The 2,131-nt window shown below is 44.2% G+C and overlaps 1 pseudogene; it reads left to right on the top strand.

The window, feature by feature from the left end:
• Positions 1 to 1,313: 1,313 nt before the first annotated feature.
• On the top strand, positions 1,314 to 1,716 carry LOC125098455 (40S ribosomal protein S24-like; annotated as a pseudogene).
• The last annotated feature ends 415 nt before the right edge of the window (positions 1,717 to 2,131 follow it).

The following is a 2,131-nucleotide window of genomic DNA, read 5'->3' as shown; positions in this document are numbered from 1 at the left end:
GTAGGAGAAGAATAAATGTAACAAGATGGGATTGGGAGGGAGACAAACCATAAGTGACTCTTTTTTTTTTTTTAAGATTTTATTTATTTATTTATTTGACAGAGAGAGAGAGATCACAAGTAGACAGAGAGAGAGAGAGAGGGAAGCAGGCTCCCTGCCGAGCAGAGAGCCCGATGCGGGACTCGATCCCAGGACCCTGAGATCATGACCTGAGCCTAAGGCAGTGGCTTAACCCACTGAGCCACCCAGGCGCCCCATAAGTGACTCTTAATCTCACAAAACAAACTGAGGGTTGATGGGGGGAGGAGGGTTGGGAGAGGGGGGTGGGGTTATGGATATTGGGGAGGGTATGTGCTATGGTGAGTGCTGTGAAGTGTGTAAACCTGGTGATTCGCAGACCTGTACCCCTGGGGATAAAAATATATGTTTATAAAAAATAAAATTAAAAAAAAATTAGGAGGCACGCATTGGGATAAAGATGGCACATTACCCACATTCGTTCCCTTTAAAATTTTATCTTATTGAGATATAATTCACCTACCATAAAGTTCGCCCTTTTCAAGTCATAATTCAGTGGTCTGAATGAACATTCATTCATTCTTACTTCCTCCCCATACTACTAAAATTACAATAAAGGGGTAAGTCCACAAGGACAAAGAGGATTCAAGAGGCTACAGCATGATAATAATGAATCTCACAGATCTGAGAAAGCTGTTTGCTAAGCTAGCAGTGGGGAAAGCCAAAAAGAACCTAATTCTACTACAGAACTTCCAAAAACCTCAGGACTTGGCACCAGATATCTGTGGTTACAGAAAGTGGGGTTCAAACTGGGAAGATTGGTTGAAAGTCTACCTAAAAAGGAATTAGGTTGGGGCACCTGGGTGTCTCAGCTGGTTAAACATCTGCTTTCAGCTAGGGTCATGATCTCAGAGTCCTGGGATTGAACCCCAGGTCGGGCTCCCTGCTCAGTGGGGAGCCTGCTTTTCCTCTCCCCCCTCATTCATGCTCTCTCTAGCTATCTCTCTCTCTTCCTCTCTCGAATAAATAAATAAAATCCTGCCCTTTCCTGGGGTACCTGGGTGGCTCAGTGGGTTGAGCCTCTGCCTTCGGCTCAGGTCATGGTCTCGGGGTCCTGGGATCGAGCCCCGCATCAGGCTCTCTGCTCAGCGGGGAGCCTGCTTTCCCCTCTCTCTCTGTCTGTCTCTCTGCCTACTTGTGGTCTCTCTCTCCGTGTCAAATGGATAAATAAAATCTTTAAGAAAAAAAAAATCCTGCCCTTTCCTTCCCTGCCTGCTTGAAGCTCAGCCATCATCATGAACGACACAGTAACTATCCAGACCAGGAAGTTCGTGACCAGCTGACTACTTCAGCAGAAGCAGATGGTCATTGATGTCCTTCACCCTGAGAAGGAAACAATACCTAAGACAGAAATTTGGGAAAAACTAGCCAAAATGTGCAGGGCCATGACAGAGCCATGACAGATGTCATATTCATATTTGGATTCAGGGTCCACTTTGATGGTGAAGGACAACTGGCTTTGGCATGATTGATGAGTCCTTGGATTATGCAAAGAAAAATGAACCCAAAAGTATACTCGCAAGACATGGCCTGTATGAGAAGAAAAATATGTCAAGAAAACAGCAAAAGGAACGCAGAAACAGAAGGAAGAAAGTCAGGGGGACTGCAAAAGCCCATGTTGGCCCTGGCAAAAAGTGAGCTGAGATTGAGCAATGGGAGGAGTGGCTTTATCTGTGGTGCTTGTGCAGACTTTTCGTGAGAGGATTAATAAACTAAGAACATTAAATAAATAAATAATAAATTAAATAATCCTTTAAAACAAAGTACAAAGAGTTCTTGGAAATTAAATATATTATAGTGGACATTAAAAATCCTGTGCTAGGCCTGGGGTTCTCAAAGATGTCTACATCCTAAACCTAGACAAAATCTAGGGATTAAGGTTAGGGACTTTGAGATGGGGAGATTATCCTGGATTATTAGGTGGGGCCAGTCTAGGTCCACGAACCCCTAGAAGCTGGGAAATTTTCCGGCAGGAGACCAAGAGATTCCATGATAGAAGGAGAGGCAGGAGAAATTAGAAGCATGGGAAAGACTCCATTCATTTTGCTGGCTT

The sequence above is a fragment of the Lutra lutra genome, chromosome 4 (genome assembly GCF_902655055.1).
Source record: "Lutra lutra chromosome 4, mLutLut1.2, whole genome shotgun sequence".
NCBI classification, from domain to species: Eukaryota; Metazoa; Chordata; class Mammalia; order Carnivora; family Mustelidae; genus Lutra; species Lutra lutra.
This window is presented reverse-complemented; position numbering and strand designations above follow the sequence as displayed.